The sequence below is a fragment of the Triticum aestivum genome, chromosome 1D (genome assembly GCF_018294505.1).
Source record: "Triticum aestivum cultivar Chinese Spring chromosome 1D, IWGSC CS RefSeq v2.1, whole genome shotgun sequence".
Lineage (NCBI taxonomy): Eukaryota > Viridiplantae > Streptophyta > Magnoliopsida > Poales > Poaceae > Triticum > Triticum aestivum.
The window spans coordinates 131,961,299-131,970,828 of NC_057796.1; the positions used below are offsets into that span (position 1 = coordinate 131,961,299).

The 9,530-nt window shown below is 42.4% G+C and overlaps 1 long non-coding RNA gene across 1 annotated transcript; it reads left to right on the plus strand.

Moving 5' to 3' along the window:
* The first annotated feature begins 7,145 nt into the window (after positions 1 to 7,145).
* On the plus strand, positions 7,146 to 8,478 carry LOC123166791 (uncharacterized). Its single transcript, XR_006483705.1, has 3 exons — positions 7,146 to 7,598; positions 7,670 to 7,891; positions 7,957 to 8,478. It is a non-coding gene; the product is annotated as an uncharacterized lncRNA (long non-coding RNA).
* Positions 8,479 to 9,530: the final 1,052 nt, after the last annotated feature.

The window sequence follows — 9,530 nt, forward strand, 5'->3', positions numbered from 1 at the left end:
AAATAAAGTATATTTTCATGGATCATCCAACATGTTGAGTTTGCCTTTCTCCCTCATGCTAGCCAATTCTTTGCACCAAGTAGAAATACTACTTGTGCTTCCAAATACCCTTAAACCCAGTTTTGCCATGAGAGTCCACCATATCTACCTATGGATTGAGTAAGATCCTTCGAGTAAGTTGTCATCGGTGCAAGCAATAAAAATTGCTCTCTAAATATGTATGACTTATTAGTGAGGGAGAAAATAAGCTTTATACGATCTTGTGATGTGGAAGAAATAAAAGCGACGGACTGCATAATAAAGGTCCATATCACAAGTGGCAATATAAAGTGACGTTCTTTCGCATTAAGATTTTGTGCATCCAACCCTGAAAGTGCATGACAACCTCTACTTCCCTCTGTGAAGGGCCTATCTTTTACTTTTATCTTCTACCTTATGCAAGAGTCATGGTGACCTTCACCTTTCCTTTTTACATTTTATCCTTTGGTAAGCACAGTGTGTTGGAAAGATCCTGATATATATATATATATATATATATATATATATATCCAATTGGATGTAAGTTAGCATGAACTATTATTGTTGACATTACCCTTGAGGTAAAAGGTTGGGAGGTGAAACTATAAGCCCCTATCTTTCTTTGTGTCTGATTAAAACTCCGTAACCACAGTATTGCGTGAGTGTTAGCAATTGTGAAAGACTAAATGATAGTTGAGTATGTGGACTTGCTGAAAAGCTCTTACATAGACTCTTTCTGATGTTATGATAAATTGCAATTGCCTCAATGACTGAGATTATAGTTTGTTAGTTCTCAATGAAGTTTCTGATTCATACTTGACATTGTGAATAGATTGTTACTTTAGCATAAGAAATAATATGACAATATCCATATATGTTGCTGTTATAAGAATGATCATGATGCCCTCATGTCCGTATTTTATTTTATCGACACCTCTATCTCTAAACATGTAGACATATTTATCGTTATCGGCTTTCGCTTGAGGACAAGCGAGGTCTAAGCTTGGGGGAGTTGATACGTCCATTTTGCATCATGCTTTTATATTGATATTTATTGCATGATGGGCTGTTATTACACATTATGTCACAATACTTATGCCTATTCTCTCTTATTTTACAAGGTTTACATAAAGAGGGAGAATGCCTACACCCCTGGGCGCGCCCCCTACCTCGTGGGCCCCCTGTTGGCCCTCCGGTGCCCATCTTCTGCTATGTGAAGTCTTTCGTCCGAGAAAAAATCATAAGTAAGCTTTCGGGACGAGACTCCGCCGCCACGAGGCGGAACCTTGGCGGAACCAATCTAGGGCTCTGGCGGAGCTGTTCTGCTGGGGACACTTCCCTCCGGGAGGGGGAAATCATCGCCATCGTCATCACCAACGCTCCTCTCATCAGGAGGGGGCCAATATCCATCAACATCTTCACCAGCACCATCTCCTCTAAAACCCTAGTTCATCTCTTGTATCCAATCTTTGTCTCCAAGTCTGAGATTTGTACCTGTAGGTTGCTAGTAGTGTTGATTACTCCTTGTAGTTGATGCTAGTTGGTTTATTTGGTGGAAGATCATATGTTCAGATCCTTTATGCATATTAATACTCCTCTGATTATGAACATGAATATGCTTTGTGAGTAGTTATGTTTGTTCCTGAGGACATGGGAGAAGTCTTGCTATTAGTAGTCATGTGAATTTGGTATTCGTTCGATATTTTGATGAGATGTATGTTGTCTCTCCTCTAGTGGTGTTATGTGAACGTCGACTACATGACACTTCACCATTGTTTGGGCCTAGAGGAAGGCATTGGGAAGTAATAAGTAGATGATGGGTTGCTAGAGTGACAGAAGCTTAAACCCTAGTTTATGCGTTGCTTCGTAAGGGGCTGATTTGGATCCATATGTTTCATGCTATGGTTAGGTTTACCTTAATACTTCTTTTGTAGTTGCGGATTCTTGCAATAGGAGTTAATCATAAGTGGGATGCTTGTCCAAGTAAGGATAGCACCCAAGCACCGGTCCACCCACATATCAAATTATCAAAGTACTAAACGTGAATCATATGAACGTGATGAAAACTAGCTTGACGATAATTCCCATGTGTCCTCGGGAGCACTTTTCTCTATATAAGACTTGGTCAAGGCTTGTCCTTTGCTACAAAAAGGATTGGGCCACCTTGCTGCACCTTATTTACTTTCATTACTTGTTACCCGTTACAAATTACCTTATCACAAAACTATCTGTTACCTATAATTTCAGTGCTTGCGGAGAATACCTTGCTGAAAACCGCTTATCATTTCCTTCTGCTCCTCGTTGGGTTCGACACTCTTACTTATCGAAAGGACTACGATAGATCCCCTATACTTGTGGGTCATCAGTCGCCACCCTTGCAAATTTTGCTGAATTTCCTGGAGTTGAGTTTGCTTCTGCTGGGATCAATGCTAGCTCTGTAGCCATGCCAGAGCCCGCTGGTTGGGTGTCATGCGCCGCGCGCTTCCCCAGAACATTCATGTTCCTCACGTCTTGACTGCCGATACCATTCTGCTCCCCATCATCTGTCTCCATCTCTTCAGTACCACCTGAGTTAAATAGTGCATTATGGCGCCAACTCTGTACTGTTCCTTGTCCGGCAAAACCTGATGGTGCAGCACCACGTCCCCGGCCAGGACCAAAAGGCTGATCTCCTCTTCCTATACCTCCTCTTCCCCGACCAGAATTTCTGCCTGCAGCGCGTCCCTGTCCACGGCCTCTGCCTCCATCAGCTAGCAGGAAGTCTTCGCACTCTAGCTTTGATACATCATGCTCTCCTGTACCACACTCCTCATACCAATGTCCAAGCATATCGCAATTGCCACAAAAATCTGGAAGTTTCTCATATTGAACTTGATAGTATTCTATCGCTTCATTTTTTATTATCCCTACAAACCTGATCAATCTATTGGTTGCTTGAAGCTCAACTCTAACCCTGACAAATTCGCCAACAAATCCAGCAGGCAAGGTAGTTTGCACCTCCAGGACCTTCCCCATCTTCCTACACATCCCCTGGATTGCTTTCGGAAACAGAAAGTTGTTAGGAAATTTGAGAATTCTTGCCCACACAACAATCTTATCCAACACAACAGATCTAGGGTTCATAAACCCATCATACTCGGCGATCAACAACCATTGGTTCCTAAACAGCCATGGCCCCATATTCATCGCAGTATTCTAATCACCAAGACATCCAAACTGTACTGTGAAAAGATTGTCATCTACCTTACGCCAGCGCACCGCCCTTGCTGGGTTCCATGCCGAACGCATGTCCGAGTAAAGGGCAGATGGGCTAAAACTCTTGTCGGTGTCCACTTTCGCTATCGCCAGCCACTTGGCCTCAATCTGTTCATCCTTGCACTCCTCCTCCCAAACAAAGTTGTCCTCCTCATCTTCCTGGAGATCCAACCTGCTCAACAGTTCCTCCACTGGTTCCTTGCCCTTCCTTGACCCCCGCCTCCTCTTGCGTCGCCATTTGGATCATCCACGAAGACAGAAAACAAGACCAAGCACACCTCCTCGCAGCCTACCGGACGAGGATCCGAAGCTAAGACGAGGAGCGAATGGGGATTGATGGGTCTGATGATAGTAAAGCACTCTGGGCGGTTGCGCCGCCAGAGGAACTCGAAACCCTACTCTCGCGGGACTAGGGGAAAAAGTCACTCGATGGAAAATCCTATTTCACGTTAACTGCGTCAGAGTGCCGAGCTTACGCACAGTTATCAATGGAAAAGCGGTTCAGGGAACCTTCTGGAAGGTTCCCAAAACCGGCAGCCTCCCTGTGGGGAAGTGGACCCCCCAGCGCGAGAATTGGGCCGGCCCACTTCCCCACAGCGAGGCTGCCGGTTTTGGGAACCTTCGAGAAGGTTCCCTTATACCAGTTTTATGGTTTTTTTTTTGTTTTTCGGTTTCATTTTTTTTTGTTTTTTCCCTTTTTTGTTTTCTTTTGATTTTTCCTTTTTTCGTTACTTTTGAAAATTGTTCAGAAATTTAAAAATTTGTTCGTGTTTCTAAAAAACGTTAAAAATTTTAAAAATTCTTTGTGTCTAAAAAATTGTTCATAAATTTAAAAAATGTTAGTATTTCTCAAAAATTGTCTGGGCATTTCAAAAAATGTTCTTGTTTTACAAAAAGTCTTTGGATTTTTTTTTCAAATTTTAAATGTTCCTTTTTTGTTTCTTCTCCGTTTTTGCCCTTTTCAAATTTACTTTTATTCTTTATTTGTGGAAAAGATTCAAATTTTGTTCAGATTTTCAAACAATGTTCCTCCTATCAAAAAATGTTCACGTTTCACAAATGTTCACAAATGTTCCTCTTTTGAAAACTTGTTAAAAAATTCAAAAAATGTTCTTGTTTTCAAAATTTACTTCATGTACTAAAAAATTGTTCGCGTTTGAAATTTGTTTGGGATTTTCAGAATTGTTCTCCATGTCAAATTTTTTCTTAAAATTCAGAATATGTGAGTGATTTTAAAATTTTGTTCACAAATTCAAAAAATGTTCATGTTTACAAAAAACTTCGAAAATTCACCTTTTAAAATTTGTTGAAAACCCCAAAAAAGGTATTTCAAAAAAAATCCCATTTTCAGAATTTGTTCACAAATTCAAAAAATGTTCACATGGTTAAATTTTGTTTGGGAATTTCAATAAATATTCCTGTTTACAAATTTTGTTCGCAAATTCAAAAAATATTTTCCTTTTCAATTTTTTTTCACATATTCAAAAAAATCATGTTTCAAAATTGGTTTACAAATTCAAAAAATGTTTGCATGTTTCATTTTTTCACAAATTATAAAATGTGTGCGGATTTCATAAAATGTTCTGGTTTTCAAAACTTGTCACATGTTCAAAAGATGCTACAGTTGTCAAAATTTGTGCACATATTCGAAAAATGTTCATGTTTTTTAAATTAATTCGCAAATTCAAAAAATTGCTTGAGTTTTGTAAAAACAATAGTTTGTAATTGTGAAAAATGCTCAGTCTTTTTAATTCTGTTACAATTTTTTGAAAAATGCTTTGCGTTTACAAGAAGTAGTTCGTAATTTCGAAAAATGTTCCCATATTCAATTTATTTTCCTTTTTTTCTTCCTAGATAACGTTGGCGTTCCAAAAAGTTTTCCCTTTTTCAAAATCACGTTTGAATTTTTTTTAATTTTTTTACTCTGCGACCTATAATATGTACGTGTGTGCCACTTTTAGACACATAACCTTTATTAGTACTCCTAGTGATCTAAACGCTCTTATATTTCTTTACGGAGGGAGTAAAATGGTTATGGACGTGGTTCTCTTGAGTGAGGAGTGCGTATCTGGTGATATGACACATCACATGATACAGTGATCCCATACTATGTGGAGCGTTGGATCTGTACTGGATGGACAGGATGGAGCAGACTCCCACCATATTGCATAATATGCATACTGCACCCTAGAATATCTTGTAATAGAGCATCAAGTCCAGTTCCCTTCGTCCTGTTTGCCTCGTACTCGGTTGTGTTCGTTCCCCAGCCGCCGCCGCCGCTACCGGGCACGTCGGTCTTGTTCCAGCGCCACTAGCCACCATGACGACAGCCCCTTCCTCTCTTGCTAGCCCCATAATACACAGCCTATTCAACTCACGCGCGCTAGCCAAGTCCGCTGCTTAGATCCGATCCAAACTCTCGACAGTACTAAGCGGGCCGAGACAAATCTCTCTCCACCACCGCTGCAGCCGGAGAATGTATGCAGCATCGGGCAAGAGGTAGCGCCGTCTTTCACGAAGTTTATACAAAAACTAGGATAGTAATAGAAACACCTATATCTTGTAAGGCAATTCAGATATTGAAGTTCACTACATTCCGAGAGTTCCAGATATCGATTTCCGAAAAAATAGTTACATGCACAATTAGATTTCTTATCATTCTATGCATCGCTATGCTATTACACAATTTTATGACATCTATTAACCGGTACCAAGCAGGTTGTATATATGTCGAAGCATTATCACAGGTATCCAACAGTCTCATCCTCAAGAACCGTCCCTTGGTGTGTAAGCGTCTGTTGATCAGCTCGGCACACATTCTTCCCTAGCCACCATGAGGGGGTTGCACATAGAGGTGAAGTAGCAGATGTGATTATACAATATTTTTCATTTCTATTAGTTAAGACAAATATTTTCTTAATATGTATTTTGCTTTACTACTGATATGTAAGACCCTAAAAGGTGCATAAGGTTCCACACCAATAATCATTGGGGATAGAAGCATGAATTGCTATTTTCCTTATTATTTTGCTTCATTGCTTGGCTTACAAAAATTTCTGGATATGAAAATAGTATGGGAGCAGAGCATGTAATTGAGTTCCTTCGATGAAATATATATTTGCTAGCCTAGGTTTTTTAGTTATCAGAAGATGGTTTGCATGTCCTGTGTATGCATACCACGAATGTGCTTGGCCTTTTTATGCATATAATTAGTGGAAGCTTTTACATGTGAAGGAATTAAGCTTTTGCATGTGGTAAAGTTCCAAGAGGCCTAATCATACGGTTTAAGTTTGATCAATCCATGCCTCTTGGTTTGGTTCAGATAAGACCAACCGGGCTACTGTTTTCAATACTTGTTGTTAAAACTAAGAACAATGGGTGTCAGTGTCAAAACCGGCAGATCTCGGGTAGGGGTCCCGAACTATGCGTCTAAGGATCGAAGGTAACAGGAGGCGGGGACACGGTGTTTACCCAGGTTCGGGCCCTCTCGATGGAGGTAATACCCTACTTCCTGCTTGATTGACTTTGAAGAGTATAGGGGTTACAAGAGTTGATCTACCTCGAGATCGTAATAGCTAAACCCTAGGTGTCTAGCCTGTCTGATTATGATTGCCTCTACGGACTAAACCCTCTGGTTTGTATAGACACCGGAGGGGGCTAGGGTTGTACAGAGTCGGTTTACAGAGAAAGGAATCTTCATATCCGCATGCCAAGCTTGCCTTCCACGCCAAGGAGAGTCCCATCCGGACACGGGGGAAAGTCTTCCGTCTTGTATCTTTACGGCCCATCAGTCCGGCCCACGTCACATAGCTCGGACGTCCGAGGACCCCGTAATCTAGGACTCTCTCAGTAGCCCCCGAACCAGTCTTCAATGATGATGTGTCTGGCATGAAAATTGTCTTCGGCATTGCAAGGGGGGTTCCTCCACCGAATACTTCAAAGCATCTGAACCGAAGGGCTATATTCGGCCCTTACATCTTCGGTCTTGGTAAGGTGAATTCTTCGAACAACTCGTTTTTACATTAAATCTCATACCCTTCGGTTTCTGTGCTTCCGTCGCCTCAGCTTACACATGGCAAACGAATACGAAGGGTCCAACCATTTTTACAGATAACCCCCCCGAAAGGTCATTTTGTGTAGATTTAATAGTCATGTACCAGTAGCCCCGAGACTTGAAAACAGTTGAAGCAACCGATTTTAAGGATCGATGTATAATCAGGTACTTACGGAGAAGAACAACATGCTATCTCGGGAGCTGGAACAGTGTCGGACCCAGCTGACTACTGTTACCGCCAAACTGGAGAAGTCCAAGGAGGCACCGACTGGTAATGTCCCCTTCTGTCTAGAAAATATAATCATGTGCCAGTCATGCTTATGCGAATAAACACTGATGCAGGATAGTCGGATCAGCTGGAAGAGAAACTAAAAGCCGCGCAGGCGGATAAAGAACATGCCGAAAGGCAAGAGGCTGCTGGTCAACGTGTACTGACACGGACCAGGGACGAGAAGAACAAGCTGCAGGATGCCAACATCCAGCTCGGCGAAGAGCTGAAAGACGTGCGAGCCCAACTGGCGGACGCCTTGAAGGAGAACAGAAAGCTGAGAGGCGGCATATTCAGTATGCCTTTTAACTTACTGTCATACAGTTTGCTGATGTGACTCCTAACAAGTTTATTTCTGTAGGTGTGTTGACTGGGTGGCCCGAAGAAGAGGTGTCCGGATTTCAAGGCGACCTGCTACAAGAGCTGTCGAAGGTGCATGAGCGAGCGTGGAAGGCAATGAGAAACATCGCTAAGGCTTTATGTCCAACCGATTCTCCTCCAGGAAGTATGGAGGAATGCGTGAATTTATTCAAAGAAGCTCGGCGCTGTTTTGGGCTATGGAAGATATCGGCATGCCGAGAAGGCACTCGGGAAGCCTGGGCCATGGTAAAACACGGTACACCGGACTTGATCCAAATAATATGGCGCGGGTCAGACCTCGAGGATCCGATGGACAGGAAATTCCGGTCAACCTGGTGTACGACCAAGTGAAGGTGGCCACCAAGTTTTCGCAACAGGATTGTAAACTAGACAACCTGTTAGAGGGTCTAGAGGAAGAAGAAGTTTTTGAGTCCAAGTAGAAATGTACTTTTATCGACAAACTTGTCTCCAGCCGAATTTGTAAAATGATTGTCATGGCAGACTTTCTGCTTCGACCTCCGAACACCCTAGGTTTGGAGTGTTTCCGAATACTGTACCGTAGGTAAACACCAAAGTATGTTCGGAAACCAGGCAGTCCGGTCATAGTTTCTTGAACAGACAAGTTGTATTCGGGGAGTTATGTTATATTACATTTGATTGTAAGAAACATCTTCCAGAGAGAACAGTTCCGTTAAGGGTTCCTCTCCCTGGGCCAGTATGCAGTTTTTTGTGCATACCGAAGCTGTGATGCTAAAAATCACAGTACGCGTTATAGTTTGGGGGTTTTGTATTGCAACGAGGGCAGTTCGTCTTTTGCTCACCGACCAATCATTCCCTTAAGAATGCTAGCTTTCGGCTTCACCCGCCTAAGGTACACGTCCGGATAACCCGGCTGTAACAATCGCAGAGGTGCTCCCTTTATGCCCTAGCCGAACAAGCGGGAACGTAGGGCATAAGCACAGGAGCTAGGCAACCCAGCTTGGCAAAAACTTAAGTCATAAAGGTGCATATAATGGCGAAGAAAAGACATATATGGGTAGACGACACATATATACGGTGAGCTTGGTGCTCGAAATAATAATAATAATAAGCTTCTTGTGAAAAGAAGCCCCCAGGTATTGTGGGGTATGTACATTGAAGGATGTATACCCCTCAGGTGTGCGGTTTATCCGAAAACGAGTTAGAAGTCGTGTAGAAACGAGAAAAAAGAAAATAGTGAAAGGGAGAAAAGAAGGAACGAGGAAAAAAGGTATATGTGCGGACTTAGGCGTAGAATCTTCGGAGCCTTGCAACTTTCCATGGGTTTGGCTCCAAGCGATTATCCGAAGCATTGCAAAGGCGATAGGCTCCTGCAGTGAGAACTTCATCTATGATGAAGGGACCCTCCCATTTGGGCTTGAGCTTGTCCTTTTCCTTTCTGGTAGGCGTAGAACGAGTTCACCGATAGTGTAAGTCTTTGCCCGTACTTCTCTGCTTTGATATCGCCGAGCCTGCTGTTGATAAAATGCAGAACGGGCCTTCGCGACATCGCGCTCCTCCTCCAGGCCGTCCAAGTCGTCGTGCCGATCAAGCTCG